Raw genomic sequence first — 16,790 nt, forward strand, 5'->3', positions numbered from 1 at the left:
ATACGGAAGAAGATTGGGGCTGATCACATGGTGAAGTTGTTCATGTAGAACATCTTCAAATATCATGGCATGCCCAGTCAATCGTCAATGATAGAGGTCATCGCATGATGAGTTTATTTTGGTGGGGTATCTTTGAGAATATGGGTACCACTCTTTAGTTCTCCTCTACTTTCCATCGGTAGACCGATGGGTAGTCATAACAAGCAAACTCCACAATAATGGATCTTCTCTAGTATTATGTGTCAGAGCATTAGTCACAGTGGGAGTTCTTCCCTTTGGTGGAATATGCGTACAATAACACGCTATATGCGTTCACAGGTAAAGCTCCATTTGAGCTTGTGGAAGGCCGCCAGAAGGTTCCACCCATCTTGCAAACTAAGGACAATATCTTTGGGTCGGATAAATTTGTAGAGAGTTTGGATGTGGCATACCAAAAGGTGAAGCATGCGCTTCAGTGATCACAAGAAAAACAAAAGAAGGTGAAGCATGCGCTTCAGTGATCACAAGAAAAACAAAAGAAGGCAGCTGATTGCCATCGTCGCTTGATGTGAAAAAAGGGGACTATGTATTGCTGTGTTTTCAGAGAAGGAGAGAAAAGAGCTACTAATGAGACTAAGAAAACTGCTGTCAAGAAGAGGTAGATCAGAGGAGAACCACCATATGCAGCAAGAGGAGTGTTGACGGATGATACCAGGGTGTTTTGATGGAAGAAGTCCCTAGGCAACAAGAGAGTGGGTTGCTGTTGAAAGAAATTGCTTCAATCACACAAGAACATCTTTGTAGGCATCAAGGTACTCCTAATTTGATGATCCCACCGTCACTCCACGATTAGAGAGCGCATGGTGCTCTAATACGAGAGAGAGAGAGAGAGATATTTAACGTCGTATTGATGGAAATAATGGAATTGAAGCCAACCTCGAAAAGTTAAAGTCACTCATCCAACAAGAGAGGTAGTTTGAGAAGCCATGATAGTACGGCCACAGACACCCCCATTCTATTATAAATGCTATTTTGTCCTGATCTTCTAGTGCCATTTTCACCTGATTGTATCCACTAATTTCCCCACTCTAATTGCCTTCTTAATGAGCAAGATAATCCACTTTTAAGAACTCGAGTTGATTAAGAGGAAGCTTGATGCCCAGAACTCGGGGGGGGGGGGGGGGGTCACTTAGCATAAAAAATGAATATCACGTGCGTTCAACAGAAGGAATTTAAAAAAAAATTTGACTTACAGATATTTTTTCACAGAAGGATTTATTTCATAGCATATGTATGTATTTACAGAAGGTACTTTTTTATTGATAAATTAGACCCAAGGTTGTAAAGATAAGAAAGGTATAGGTGTAGTGGTTTAAGCTGCAAGAGCATAACTTTCCACACAATGGATCCAGGTTCAAATCTTGGGAAGATTTTTTCCTGGATATAAAATTTGATTTTTATTTGGGCTCCAACGTGATGATTCTGAAATGAAAAGACATTTGATAATATTTGAATTTGCTTTTACTACACACGATTCATGTTTCCCTCGTTTCTCTTTATAGGTGCGCATTCAAAACACGCAGCCTTCCTCTTTCGCAACCTGGTTTGAGTTGTGGTTGAGGTTGAGCCTCTTTCTCCCTCTCCTCTCAACTGAGCCAACGGAATTTTGGTGACTGGCCTCTCACTTGCCGTTTCCTCCTCCAATGGCTTCTCCCTTCAGTTGCTCCCTCCTCTCTGGTTCCTTGTTCCTCTTCTGTTCAGCTTCTTTGGCCCTGCTCCTGTTTTCTATTTTTTGAAAATGTATTGCTGATATACTTTGTTGATATTGCATGCCACAATCTATTTTTTATGTGAGGTTGATGTTGCATGCCACAATCATAGCTTAAAAACATACTTTGTGTCGCAGGCTAGATGGGATCTTTTTATAAGATTCAAGTGATCAATGATGATAATGAGGATGATTTAGGCCTTGTGAGGCTAAAGAACGATAAAGACGAGCCCACCTTTTCTTTGGTTCGTGAGCAGATAGAGGGCGATGAGCTTGTGATTGGATCCTTCGTCTTCATAGAGGAAAATTATATTATAAAGAAACAACAAGAAGAGCGATGGACACTCAACAATAAGGTTCAAGTACGCATTAAGAGGAGTGCCAATAGCATGCATGAACTTCCTTCTCCAAGTAAGCAACAATGCTCAAATCAGATTGATAACAAGAAAGGTGACACTTTGAGTGGCTCCACTTCCAAGGTTACAAGCAAATTGTTAAGTGCAAGTGTTCTTGAGCAATGGGAACAAGAATGTATTAGAACAAAACTAAAGCTGAAACAGATGAAGGTTGAAAGGGATGATAGGTTTGAATTACATAGTGAAGATGTCAATGGGAAAGCTCTAGTTCGAATATGGTGTCATGAGTGCAACTCTTTGTATGGCATAGGTTCAATAGAAGGGAAGTATGCTGCATATAATTGTCTTGCTAACTTTATGAGAACCCACATCTTGGAGAGCAAAAGACATGAAAAAAATTATGAGAAAATCATATGGCATTTCGGGGGCTTGGAAAGGAGTCGATACAACGTGTGCAGGCTGATGAAGAACAAGATGATAGGAAAGAAATAGAGGCTTCAATAGAGACTCTACGCTTTTTGATGGAGACCAATGAATGTATTGTTCAACCTTCATAAAGTTACTTAAATGTTTGAAAGATAGAATGGTTTTGGAAAGTCAATTTCATAACTTGTTTGACTTTGTTATGTGTTGTATTTGCATGTAGGTTGGGACTTTGAAGTCGTTGCAGCCACACTACATGATTTTAAAGACAAAAGCTTTGTTCGCGTGAGGTGTAAGTATGATGACACATGGCTACGTTTGTGTCCTCCAAGGTCAGATCTGTGTACCATTCTCACAGAGCACTCAAAGTCAATCTTGCACACAAAGGCAGTCATAAAGGAGGAGTTGCAAACATCCAAGCCAGTTCTAAGTGGCTTACGTGGACGTCCTCGAAAGGGGAAGGAGCATGATCCAATGCAAACATCTCTCAGCAAGTTTGTGGTTTCTACAAAGTTCGAAAGATCAGCTCATGGTGATTCTCCTTCACTCTATAACAATGAAGAAAGTGGGAAATTTTCAATAGGTTTGAATTTTTTATGTTGGGGCTTATGGATTCACAAAATCAAAGTGAACAACAAGAATATTAGTGTGAAACCTTTGCTAGATGATCAGTGTGGTGGGAAGCTTTGGTTTGCAGAGCCTTTCACAAAAGGCTATCCTAAATGATGGAACTTCAACCTTTCACATAGATGGTTGCTTTCGTCATATTAGTTGTCCACGTGTTTCCAATAATGGGCAGCCATTTGAAGCTTTCTCATGCAACAATTGCAAGGGTATACCTAAGCTTCATGATTTTAGGATGAGATTATATAGGGAGAAGACGGCGGAGAAGAAGAGAGGCACTAGAGGAACGGATTGCAGAAGAAGATTAGACTTTCTCACTAAACAAGAGCTTCGGCAAACAACTTTCATTGCTAAGAAGCATGCAAGAGATCTCACCCTCAAACTATGGTCAGCAAAGGCTCATATTGCTGTCCTTTCGGTGTGACTACGAACTTTAAGGGAAGCAAGCATGGAGTTCCTAAACTGCAAGGATGTAAAGAGGTTTTGTAACAATATAGTAGAAGCCCATAGACTAGGTAAGTTTGGTGGAAAACCTACTCTATGGGACTTCTTACAAGATGTGGCTACAAACATGTCGAGGCCAAAGGCAGCAGGCAAGAGATATAGTGCAAATACTAAGGCTTTGTTTGAGGTTGCAAGGATGTGGGGTGGACCAAGGTTGCATGATTTTCTTGCTGCCAACCTCAATGGCCCTTCACTCTCAACGACAAAAAGAGGCCAAAGACTTGCCACACAATTTTTACCGGGCATACATGGCTATATCTTTGATGCCATTGCTGAAATATATCAAAACGAGAAAGAAAAACGTGGAATCAAATCACAAATTCCTTTCATCTTGGTGGAGGATGAGACCGCCATAAAGAAACGGATAAGGTAAACATAGTATAATGCAAAAGTAGTTCTGATGAGACATGTTGAATCGTAGTGGCTCTTACATATTTTATGTTTTCAATCTTAATATTGTAGGTGGAACCCAAAAGATGACACGCTTGTTGGATTTGATGGATACAAGGTGGAGAGCCATGAGTGTGGAACATCAAGCTTAATCAAAGTTGGAGCGGGAAAAATAGGCTATGACATAATTGTTAAAGCATTTGAGAATCATGTGATTGGTGGTTATGCAAGAGTTTTTGTGGCAAACCCACTTCATGAAGCACTTCCACGCTTAGTTTTGGTTGCTCATTGCACTTATAATCGATTTGATGCATGTTTTGTTCGAAGACAATGGGCTGAGATTTTGAGCTTATGGGATGAGAAGCTCAAGTCTAAAGTAGGTCCGATTATTGGACACGCCTCAGATGGAGATAGTCGCCGAAGAATGTTGATGCTGGCTGATTATGTTGACAAACATGCTACTAGATTCAAGATTGGATGGGATGGATGGCTTCTTTCTGCCAAATTGTCAAATGGAGATGTTTTAGGCATGCATGATCAGGACTTTGTACACAATGGAAAGAAGTTCGTCAATGTTCTTGATAAACCAAAGCGTCAGTTGGCTCTTGGTGATGTATGGGTTACCTTGAACCATGTTACCATTGTATATGATTCCTTTGTTGTTGACAAGCTCAGGGAAGGCGATATGAGGCGAGATGATCGTCAGAATTGGGCAGCAACTCAAAGGATATGTAGCAGACAAGTGCAATGGTGTTTGGGAGAGTTGGCAAACAATGGGTAGCACAGAAAAGAGCGGAGTATGGTAGGGACACAAGCCTACCTTGAAATTTGTGGAGACTATATCGACATTTTCTTGTCTCCACACTTAAGCTTGGCAGGGAGAGTTCATTTAGCAGCCAAAGTGACTTTTTTCTTTCAGATTTGGAGATCTTGGATATTACAACATCCAACATATACACTATTAGCAAACTTCATTAGCAAGGAGACATTCTTGGATGTGCAAATCTCTTGCCATTTTGTGGTGTTGCTAATAAAGTATTTCAGAGACTTTCACCCAAGCTTGAAGTGTCCTCTATATCTCACCGGCACAGATGCGACTGAAATCTTCTTCAGCAAAGTCAGAAGTATGGTTGGGCAAGAGCGTACTTATGACTTGATGGACATGCTTCACAGCATAGGCATTTTGAATAGGCTTGCCCATTTTGAATGCAAGGAGGATGGTGTGGCATTCATAAGAGCTCACAAGAAGCAGGAACATATATGGAGAGAGTTAAATCTTAACGAGGACTTGCAAGAAGCCAATTTAGGTGACTATGATTGTGTTTCAACTGATGAGAAGGTCATTGCTACCTTGCAAAAAGGATTCCAAAGTGCCCAAGAATTATGTGAACGCTTACACATGAGACCAAAAGGTAAAGAGGACAAGAAATGGTGGGTGCAGCCTTGGTCCATTAGAGTGTTTGACACATATGCAAATTCAAATCTACAAGACTCTGATACGGATGAGGAATATCCTACTGAGGTGGGCCATGCATTAGATTCAGATGAGGATGCTTCTACAAGTGAAATAAGGCATGTAGTAGATTCCATTTTGGATGAGAAAGAAGAGGTGAACCCGGTTGTTGAAGTTGAAGACAATAAGTTTCTCTTCAAGTCTACATTGGTCAGCCAGCTCAATGGCAATCCAACTTTGTCAAAGGATAGACTTACCAGGGTCTGACAAGGTGTGTACTATGCCAAAGAAGAAAAAAAGTATATGGAGACAAACGAGAATTTATTTGGCATTGGTTCAGATTGTGCTGTGTTCTTTCATGAACAAATAGTACAAGGGAAGATCACAAGGTCATGTAAGCCAAGCTCTTCAGGAGGCAAGAAGAAAGCCAAAAGTGTATGGTATCTGGGACGAGTTCAAAAGATGAGAAGAATGGTTAGTGGTGCATGTGTGGAATATAAGCGAGGATTCAGCCTTTCAGATAGGCCATCAGGGGTGGAGGTTCAACTTGGTTGGTATCAAAAAGCAAAAGGAACTAGGTGCTTTACGTATGACCTAACCGACCTTGATATGATAAGCATTGATAGCGTCATCGCTCTCGCAAACCTTACATATGATTGTGGCAGCAACAAGTATGAACTTGATGAGAATGATTGGAAGGTCTTTAATGATTTTGTGAGGGATCACTAGGTACGCAGAAAGGATGCATCTGTTTTTTTTTCTTTGTTTGATGAGACATACTTTGTATGAGTTTGAAAAATAATTCAAAATATGAAAATCTCATTGACTCAACATCGTCTTTGTCTCATGCAGGAATTTGAATTGGAGAATGAAATCTTCAGATTTTGAGAAGGTGACCATCGACAATGTGTATTTATCTTTTTGTACATCTATAAAAATTGGTACAGATTATACAAAATGTATAGCTATTAGATGTATTAGTTTTGCTAGATGTGTCCACAAGATTCTATCTTATTTTTTGCAAAAATAATTTTAGAGTGTATGAGATGTATAGGTCCCATATGTATGATTTGAGCAAGATGTATCGACATGGTAATTTTGTTATAACCATGCTGCAAGTGGATGTTTCGGATAATATTTAAGAAAGTATTGTGGTTGTTTCAATGGATTTAGCATGATGCTAACGGAGTCACTTTTGTTTGCGTCTCGAAAGCTTATGAGTTGTTTGTCGAGATCTCTCTCTATAATTGATCAGAGGCTTTGAGTTTGCACAGGGGCTTTTTAGTGGCCAAGGATTTTCATGCCTTGATGTGGGACATTGCAGCCAGCAATGAGCAGCAAATCAGCCCCACACTTTCTGGCCAAGGATTTTCATGCCTTGATGTGGGACATTGCAGCCAGCAATGAGCAGCAAATCAGCCCCCCACTTTCTGACACATTTTACGAAGGCAACAGCTAGGTCATTTCATCTCTAGCTTGTGGTCGCCATTCAAGCCACTTTTGGGCTGCATTTGGACATGGGCTGGGGTCATTTTGATGTGGCCATTAGTGTTGGTCTTGAGCAGTTGGAATGAAAGTGTACATTTGATAATTTTCAGCCATTTACAGGTCATGAACATCATGGTTTCTCAACCAATTTGTTGTCCACAATTTATGTTTGATGCATGTTGACGCAATGTGCTCTGTAATCACTGTGATTTGTTAGTAGTAAATGCTTGATGTTGGAGTGGGAGATTGATATAATCTCAGCTTGGAAATCTCAAGTCATTGTGTTGTCTTGGACCAGTGTTTGAGCAGTGTTGATACTTAGTGTTTGAGCAGGTGTTGATGCTGAGTGTTGGAGCATTGTGTATGTATTTTAGGTTGCATCTTATATGGGACTTGCATGGTCTCATTGAGTAGTGGACATTGGGGCTAATGTATTGTAAATGCTTATGGCCCTTGATGACTCCTAAATGTTTGGCAAGCTGTGCTTATTGATTAGGAGTGATACTTCTTTGGTCATCTGTATATAACATTCTGGATTCAAATGCTTTAAGGATCGTGTTGGTCATGTATGTTATGGTATGCTCCATGGATTGAGTAATCTTTTGGAGTTTTGAGACTTCAATTGGAGCTATAGTGTCACGTAGGCTGTAACGCCTGTGTGACCGACGGCAGACCGGATGGCCATATCCGGGGTTCAGTGGGAGAGGACACCCATGCGGAGTCATGGGCGACCAGGCTAGTGTGGACGGCAGGCCACACACTATATAGCCTGGGGGATGAGGGGCAATCCTCATTCTTCCTCTATGGCTGGGTGGTGAGCCAGAGGCCGTCCCCTCTTGTGGTAATGCCCGTAGCGACGTTATGGGAATGTAACACTGGTAATGTCACGTAGGCTGTAACGCCTGTGACCGACGGCAGACCGGATGGCCATATCCGGGGTTCAGTGGGAGAGGACGCCCATGCGGAGTCATGGGCGGCCAGGCTAGTGTGGACGGTAGGCCACACACTATATAGCCTGGGGGATGAGGGGCAATCCTCATTCTTCCTCTATGGCTGGGTGGTGAGCCAGAGGCCGTCCCCTCTTGTGGTAATGCCCGTAGCGGCGTTATGGGAATGTAACATATAGTCAAAAGTTTTTGTCTTGAGCTTATGCATTGTTTATGCTTGGCATTGTTTGCCAAGCATGCATAAGAGTAATAGTAGTTTATGCTTATGCATTGTTTACTCTTAGCATTTGTTTTGCCTAGAGCTTGCTTGAGCTTTTGTTTTGGACATTGGGAAAGTACTTGGTGGATACTTTTGGATCCACTGGGAGAGCTCTAGATTGAGCTAGTTGATTGAGAATATGCATTGAGAGTTTATGCAAGACAGGTCATGGGATTTGACTTGTGGTTCTAAACAACTCATGGTTAGTTGATCTGTTGATATGCATAGAGCTACTCTCTTGCTATGCAATTTGGTATCATGGAGCTAGATACTGTGGGTTGTACTCTCATTCGTGGACATTAGAGCTATGGCTTATACTCTTAGAAGCTTGTTCAAAATATCACAAATGAAGAGCTTACAATGTAGCGACTTTCATAGTTCAAAACAGTTGCATTTGTCACTTTCAAAACCCCCCAATACTTCTAGAGTGACTTAAAATGAATTACATATCTCTTACACAAGGGATTTTAAAATTATTCTATAAAAAGATTATTGACAGAAAGGGAATTATATATTTTATCAAAAGTTATAGAAAGGGTTTAAAAAAATGGCCAGTGTAGGTTACATAGGGATTTATAAAATAGGCCATGAACGCACGTGATATAGGCAATTTTGCTAAGTGACCCCCCCGAGGCCCAGAATAGCATCCATGTGGCCTAGAGAGAGGTGGAGCTTGGGTAGCACATGGGGAAGGTTTAGCGCCTATTTCCACCCTTCCCATTGGTGGAAATGAGTCCAAATTGGACCCATTAGAGCCCCCTTTCCTCTTTTAATAAATTCTTGCCCATGAGCCCTCTCTGGTCACCTCCCATAAGCCGTAATTTAGCCGTTTTAGGTCCTTCGAAGCCCCGTTTTTGCTCCGTAAAATTCTGGTGAGATCCTAGGAAAATCTTCCATGCACTTTTGAAGTGAAATTCACCTTTAGACACTTCTCTTGTCCTGAATCCACTTTTATACATGCCTCTTTGTCCTTCCTTATGTGCTTTCGTGTGCCTTTTCTATCTCAAATGGCCACTTTTAGAGAGAGAAAAGCCTTGATAAAGCACAATATTCATCAAACTTTAATTTTGGTGAGTCTGAGAGCTCCCTTGTGTGTCACCTCGTCGCTTTGAGGAGGGGAGCTCTTAGACTAGTAGCACTCCAGTTATCAATAGACCAACATATTGAACCGTGGAACGTCGACGCGAGGGGCTGCGCTCGCGCGACCCGTCGACGCCCCGCCCCCCGCCGGAGCCCGACGAAAGCAGGCGGTCACCGGCCCAGGCGGCCCAAGGGCCGCGCGGCGACGGGCCGAGGCGAGCGCCCGGCCGACGCCGCGAGGGCCGTCCCCTCCTCCGTGCCCCTGCCGGCACGGGGCCGCTTGCTCAACCTTCCGCTCCCCAGGGAGCGCGAGGCACCGAAGGAACGTGCCGGACTGAGCCTCCTCCCTCCAGGAGGACGCGACGCACGAAGCGACGACTCTCAGCAACGGATATCTCGTCTCTCGCAATGATAAAGAACGCAACAAAATACGATATGTAGTGTGAATTGCAGAATTCCGTGAATCATCGAGTCTTTGAACACAACTTGCGCCCGCGGCCTGTCCAAGGGCACACCTGCTCGAGCGTCCGCACCCCCACCGCGCCCCTCCGTCCCCTCCTCTCGCAAGGGGACCGATGGGGCGGAGCTAGCCATCCGTGCGGCCCTCGTCGGCGTGCCCCCCTCCTCCCCCAGGGGGCGACCGGCGCGGGCGTCGCAGTCGGCTGAAACACACCAGCAGCACCGGGCGGTGCCTCGCCACGAGGGTGGTCCGTCTCCCGACCAAGGGGGGCGGCACGACGACGCGCGACGGTACACCTGCCGACATCGAAGGGCTCGCGGGTCCTCGGACCCGCGCTCGCGACATGGACCTCGGATCAGGCGAGGCTACCCGCCGCTGAGTTTAAGCATTTCACTAAGCGGAGGAGAAGAAACTAATGAGGATTTTCCTAGGTAGCGGCGAGCGAACAGGAAAGAGCCCAGCTTGAGAATCGCACGGCCCCGCCGCGCGAATTGTAGTCTGGAGAGGCGTCCTCTGCGAGACGGACCGAGCCCAGGTCCCTTGTAAAGGGGCGCCGAAGAGGGTGAGAGCCCCATCGAGCTTGGACCCTGTCGCTCCACGAGGTGCCATTAGCGAGTCGGGCTGTTTTTGGGAATGCAGCCCTAAGCGGGTGGTACTTGTTCACTATCGGTCTCTCACCTGTATTTAGCCTTGGATGGAACTTACCTCAAAATTATACACCTCAAAATTATCAAAAGTTACATCTTCAAGCTTTCAAAAATAGGTGTATTATTCAATTCTTTCTCTTTTTTGTTTTATTTTGCTATATGATCACACCTTAGATGTTGGTTTTAGTTTTATTGTGTGTCAAAAAGAAAAAATTGGGTTCTAGTACTAGTTGTTTTGTCTACATAATGGAAATCTTTTGATGTGAAGGCTTTGCTTTCCTGCCTTTTGCTTGCAAAAGCTCCCCATAGTGCATCCAATAGGGCCTCTAAAATTGACAAAAACCATCACAAAACTGGCATAAGTGCTTGCAGGTGTATTAGCCTCACATTGGATGGGCACATCCACAATAGAGGGCCTCACTCCCTATGATACACTTGGAGATGTCCCCCTTTAACTGATACCATCCCCTCTCATATCCAAGGTGTAGCATGAGACCCAAGGAGCTGGAGCGTTGCTGTAGACCGTACTGGTGAAGTGCTCTTGCGAGGATGTCCGTAACATTGTCGAGTGTAGTACAAACTACAAGCGAGATGGTCCCATCACAATCTTCTCTCATGAGTGAAGCGATATTGTTTCTCGATATGCTTATTCTGTGCTTGAAAATAGGGGTTGCGGGCTATAGCAAGACAACTTGATTGTCGCAAAAGATCGGAGTAGAATATCACTGTTGGAATCCGATGTCATAAAGAAGTTGTTGGGGATAAAGGCACAATGTGCTATCCCTTGTATAAATGGTACTCATAGTGCCACAACGTCACCTTATCTATAGTTTGTATAAGAGGCAATAAGGGGAAGTCACTCTAAGACTTTTGCTTCCCACAAAAACTTGTACTCTCTCTTTGCTCTCTCACCCTCATCCCTCTCCTTCTTGCTTCTACTCCCTGCTCCCATCAATTGGTATCCCAACCCGCTTGCTCCTCCTTGCCCCCTAGCCTCCTCCGCATCCTGTGACCTTTCCATCGCGGGAAGTCACTTGTTCTTGCTGCCCACGCAGTCCATCCACTCTCCCTCGCTTACCGGAGTTTCATCGCACGAGAATCTCTTCTATTCTCTTGCTCCTAGTTGGAGACATCTTTTGGGTGAGTACTTACTGTTTATCAGCATTTTCAACGAATTTTTGGGCTCCAGCAAGTGTATAACAGCAAGAAAGTGCTCAAGGGCACTTTCGAGAGGTAGCATTCAGTATTGCTACACTTCTTGCAGCTGGTCAACCACATTGAAGTAAGATTTTGTTAGATTTGGTGTTGATTTTGTTTGTCAAGAGTTTCCAGCCAGACAAGAGAAGAATTTTGCCTACTTTTTTTGGGCTTTTCTTTCCTGCTTTTTGCCATAAATCAGCTCACCCCAATCTGTAGGGGAAGCTTGCAAAGATTTGTGGCATTCCGCCCGCCTGTTTGCTAAGTTATTGCTGTTTTTCAGTTTCTAGCCACAGAGGGCAAGTTGTAGATTTGCTGAAAGGGGACATTCTACTACTATTCTGACACCATAAAAGTGGTCGCCTACCTTTAGGGATGCTGTTTGCCAAGTTTGGTTGATTTTTGCCTTTGGGGTGTTGAGATATCATCACTTTTAGGGTTCAGCCTGTTAGAAAGTGACATGTGGCAGTGGATAAGGCAGAGAATTTTTGAGGCTTTTGCAATTTTATGCATTGGAAGGGTTATTCTTGCACATTGAAGCAAGCGATTGGGACACATTGGAAGAGGGAATCTGTGAGAAATCAAAATATTCAAAGAATATTCCTCACGGGTGATGCCAAAGATTATGCCTTTGTGAAGCAGTGCTTGGAGCACTTGAATGCATTGACATTGTTGCAAATTGGTGCTGATTTGATTTATGCCTTGATTGTGCACTTTTGTGATAGTCAAAGTTTGACTTTTGACCTCACAATTGGGGCTTTTGGTGCACAAGTATTCAACAACCTATGTTGCATTGAAATAGTGCTTTGGATGCCAAGTTGGATGCCTTTGTGTTTGAGAAAAACAATAATATTGTTTGTTGCAGATTTATTACTTTTTTTACTGTCATTTTGGGACAGTTTCTTTGAGTTTTGGATGCCTCTACCTTTGTCACAAGTTGGGACAGAGTTTTGAGTGAATCGCACTCAGTTTTGTAGGCATATTTCACTCAGTTTTGGAGTCATATTGGTGTAGGAAATTAATTACAGTTTTGGCACTGTTTATGCACTCAAATGTGGAATACATATTGGCTGCAAGTTCTCTCCAGTAGAGGACTGATTTTACAAGCTCTTTTATTTCCTTTTGCTAATTTTTTATTTGCTGAGATATGGCTTCAAGTGGGAGTGAAAGTGGTTCACTTCTTGACATCAAGAAGTTGGAAGGAGCACACAACTTTGCCATTTGGCAAAAGCAGTGCTATAATGTGCTTCTTCAAAAGCATCAAGCCTGTCCTATCAATAAGGAAAAGGGTGTGAAGCCAACAAATATATTAGATGATGATTGGGAAAGTGTTGATGAATTGGCATGTTCTATAATCATGCTTTCTATTTCAAATGTGCTTCTATTTTAAGTTGAAAATGAGGACATTGCATGGGATATGTAGAGAATGTTGGAAGATTTGTATGCTCAACAAAGTGCAGCAAGCAAGGTTTATTGGCTCAAGAAGCTCATGGATCTTAGGATAAAGGAGGGCACAACTACGAGTGTGCATTATCTCAATGAGTTCAACTCTAACATCAAGTAGTTGGCAAATCAAAAATTCAACATTGATGATGAGCAATTCAAATCCTATTCTTGTGTATGCAGATGTTGAGAGTCAACTCCTCATGAAGGAGATGAATGGGAAGAAAAATGCTTCTATTAAGTCTTCCACTGTCCTCAACACAAGGGGAAGACCTCAAAAAACAGGTAATGATAGCCAAAGAAACAAATCCCGCTGTAAGTCACGTCCTAAGAAGGACATTGAATGCTTTCATTGTAGCAAAAAGGGGCACATTAAGAAAGATTGCTTCCAGTGGAAAAAGGAGGAGAAAAAGGACAGCAATAACAACAATCAAGATGCCAAATATGATAAAGGCAAGCAACATGCAGAGAGTAGTAACAGTGGTGTGAAGATTGAAGAGGTGAATGCAGTCACTCATGAAAGTGAGGATGACATTTTATTTGTCTCATCACTTGATGCACATGCTTTGGTCACAGATGATGACAATGACATGACCACTTGGATCATTGATCCAAGTGCTTCCTTTCATGTGACACCACACAGGGAGTGGTTTTGCTCATATAATGGTGGTTCACAAGGTGTTGTGCATCTTGGAGACAATTATGCATGCTCTATTGCAGGGATTGGAGATGTGAAACTTGTATTTTTTGATGTCACACATTTTATGCTTCATGATGTTAGGCATTTGCCAAATCTGAACAAGAACTTGGTTAGTACTGGCCACAAGGCTACTATACTATGTTTGGTGATAGTAGGTGGAAGATAACCAAGGGAGCCAGAGTCATTGCAAAAAGGGGTACAAGTGTGATACTTTGTATGCTTTGCATGTTTCTGATATAAAGAATCATGTGGTTGCCGTAACTGAGGTGCCAAAGGTTTCATTGTGGCATGGCCGGTTAGGACACATGAGGGTTAAAGGAATGCAATTATTTACCATCTCTGAAATTTTTAGAATTCAAGCATTGTGAGCATTGCATTTTTGGTAAGCATTCATAGTCACCACATAAAGTGACATTGCAACAAAGATTGACACCCTTAGATTTGGTACATAGTGATGTATGTCAAATGCCTCAATTCCTATGGGTGGTCATGAATACTTTGTTACATTTATAGATGATGCCACAAGGAAAGTGTGGATCTATTTCATCTCAAGAGAAAGGATGAAGTTTTTGGTGCATTTCAAAAGTTTGTTGCCTTGGTTGAAAATCAGACAGGTAAGAAGTTGAAATGCTTACGCTATGATAATGGAGGAGAATATGTCTCCAAAATATTTCAAGAATTTTGTGACAAGAAAGGGATAAAGAGGAAACTCACAAGCCCTCATAATCCTCCACAAAATGGAGTTGTAGAGCAAACAAATCGGACTATTCAAGATAGAGTCCATAGTATGCTGTCTCATGCTGCCTTACCCCATAGTTTTTGGGCAGAGGCTGTTCAAACAGCTATTCATGTCATCAACAGGCTATCGAATAAGAGGTTGGATGGTAAAGTACCTGAGGAACAGTGGTATGGCAAGCCACCCTCATATAAACACTTGAGAGTGTTTGGCCGTGATGCGTATGTGCACATACAAAAGGATCAGTGCAGCAAACTCCAACCAAAGTCAAATAGATGCATCTTTCTTGGATATGGTGACAATGGTGAAATGGGGTTTAGATTGTGGGATCCCGTTGGAAGGAAGATTATATGCAGCAATGATGTGATTTTTCACGAGGAAAGCATGCATAGGCAGCCCACACAAAAATCATAAAATAGAAGGGTTGTCTTTGAAGAAATCATTGTGAATAGACAGCAAAACATGCCCAATAATATGCAGCAAGGTGGTGCTGCAAATGTCCCTAATGTAGAGGGAATAGAGGCTGAGAATGATCCCAATCAAATTGCCGTTGATATGCCACAGATAGAGCCACATCTTGGTGATGTAGGACAGCCAGGGGAGGAGGTACAGCCACATAATATGGCTGATTTTCAAGTTGAACAGCCAGCCAGTCAAGATGATTGGGTAAGGAGATCCACCGAAGTCTCTAGACCTCTTGAAATGTTTGTTCCAATACATAACTACGTGGTTGATTTTGTGATGCTGAGAGATTGTGGTGAGCCTTCATGCTATCAGGAAGTAATGAGAAGGCATGATAAGAGAAAGTGGGAGAAGGCCATGCATTCAGAAATGGATTCTCTTATCAAAAATAAAACATGGGATTTGGTGAAACTACCAACTGGTAAGAATGCCTTACCATGCAAATGGGTTTATAAGATCAAGGTCACTCCTAATGCTGAGAACAAATACAAGGCAAGATTGGTTGCCAAGGGGTTCAAGCAACAGAAGGGCATTGACTTTGATGAAATCTTTTCTCCTGTGGTGAAAATGACAACATTGAGGACTGTTTTTGGCATTGGTTGCACATGAGGCCATGGACTTGTGTCAGATGGATGTCAAAACTACGTTTCTCCATGCTGATCTTCATGAGGAGATTTATATGGTACAGTCAGAAGGGTTTGTTAGTGAAGGCAAAGAAAAGTTGGTATGCAAGCTAAAAAAGAGCTTATGGGTTGAAGCAGGCTCCAAGGGAGTGGTACTTCAAATTCCATACTTTCATGCAATCTCAGGGGTTTAGAAGAAGTGATGTTGATCACTATCTCTATACCAAGAAAGCAAAGGATGGTAGCCTTATTTTGCTCATCATATATGCTTATTGTAGGCAAATCTTGGTATGAGATTGATGCATTGAAGATGGGACTCCATAAGACCTTTGATATGAAGGATCTTGGTGATGCAAATCACATCTTAGGGATGCGTATCATACAGGACAGAAATAAAAAATTACTCTATTTGTCTCATAAGGAATACTAATTGGCAAGGTTGTGCAGCATTCCGTTATGTAGGGAGGAAAGATTCTTGGTACTCCATTGCCTCCATATGTGAAACTCAGTCAGAATGACAGGCCACAGTTAGATGATGAGAGGGCTGAAATGGCCAAGATTCCTTATGCATCCGCAGTTGGTAATCTCATGTATGCAATGGTGGCTACATGTTCAGATATTGCCTTTGCAATGGGAGTTATCAGTAGATACATGGCAACACCTGGCAAGAAGCATTGGGAAGCCGTGAAAGGTATCATGAGATATCTTAAGGGCACAATGCATGTGTGCATTTGCTTTGGGAAGAAAGACTTGGTTCTTCATGGGTTCACAGACTCAGACCTTGTAGGATGTGTAGACAAAAGAAATACTACAACAAGATATGTCTTCACCTTAGGTGGTGGTGCTATTTCATGGATCTCTCGATTGCAGAAATGTATTGCTTTATCCACCACAGAGGCAGAGTATGTTGCAAGCACAGAGGGCTCTCCCAAATCCTTCATTTCAAACTTCTGCTTTAAAAGCAGCTTCACAACATCATCAATGTCTGCGTCACTATCACCTGTAACAATTAAGTCATCCACATAGATGACTACCAGCACGATCCCTCTATCTGTTCTTTTCACATAAAGTGAAAAATCTGCATTAGAAATCTGAAATCCAATGGTAACATGATACTAGCCTATTTTGTCTGACCATGCCCTGGGCGCCTGTTTTAAGCCATACAAGGCTTTGCGTAACTTGCAAACAAAATGGGGTTGTGCATCACCTTGATAACCTTCTGGCTGCATCATATAGACGTCTTCTTGCAAA

At 42.6% G+C, this 16,790-nt stretch overlaps 1 non-coding gene and 1 pseudogene across 1 annotated transcript; both read left to right on the forward strand.

Annotated features, from left to right (window-relative positions):
• Positions 1–9,647: 9,647 nt before the first annotated feature.
• LOC147640923 (5.8S ribosomal RNA) lies at positions 9,648–9,800 on the forward strand. Its single transcript, XR_015269413.1, has one exon. It is a non-coding gene; the product is annotated as a 5.8S ribosomal RNA (ribosomal RNA).
• Positions 9,801–15,529: 5,729 nt separating this feature from the next.
• Positions 15,530–16,565, forward strand: LOC147640924 (secreted RxLR effector protein 161 pseudogene; annotated as a pseudogene).
• The last annotated feature ends 225 nt before the right edge of the window (positions 16,566–16,790 follow it).

Source organism: Cibotium barometz, chromosome 2, assembly GCF_041138505.1.
Source record: "Cibotium barometz isolate CiBa-2024 chromosome 2, ASM4113850v1, whole genome shotgun sequence".
NCBI lineage: Eukaryota > Viridiplantae > Streptophyta > Polypodiopsida > Cyatheales > Cibotiaceae > Cibotium > Cibotium barometz.